Source organism: Dendrobium catenatum, unplaced genomic scaffold, assembly GCF_001605985.2.
Source record: "Dendrobium catenatum unplaced genomic scaffold, ASM160598v2 fragScaff_scaffold_501, whole genome shotgun sequence".
NCBI classification, from domain to species: domain Eukaryota; kingdom Viridiplantae; phylum Streptophyta; class Magnoliopsida; order Asparagales; family Orchidaceae; genus Dendrobium; species Dendrobium catenatum.
In genome coordinates this window covers 584,814-585,403 of record NW_021318963.1, presented here as the reverse complement: position 1 = coordinate 585,403, position 590 = coordinate 584,814, and positions in this window count along the sequence as shown.

Here is a 590-nt window from a genome sequence, read left to right as displayed (position 1 = left end):
TTATTAACCCTTTTCTTATGTAGAACTCTCCATAGCACTTCTCTTTGAACTTTATCATATGCTCTCTCAAAATTAATAAAAATCATATATAGATCCTCCTTTTCTCTCTATACTTCTCCATCAACCTCTCAATAAATGAATAGCTTCCATGGTAAACCTACCCAACATGAATCCAATTTGATTTTGAGAAACATTAGTATCGCACCAACTCCTATGCTCCATACCTCTCTCTCTCTCTCTCTCTCTCTCTCTCTCTCTCATAATTTTAAAGTATGACACATTAACTAATTAATTCCTCTATAATTAGCACAATCTTGTGCATCAACTTTATTCTTAAAAATATAAATCAACACACTCATTCTTCACTCATCTAACATCTTTTTAGTCTTCAAATTAATATTAAAAATTTTAGTAATTGGAATATATCAAGTCCAACAGCTTTTTCACTCTTCATTTTCTTTAAAGCTTTCTAACATCAGTTTTACTAATATGCAGATAAAAACAAACATCACTCGTTGCAAGTACGAAAAAATTAACATTTAAAAGCCTTCCTTTGCTCAAGTATTGAGATACATTTCAAATATATATAT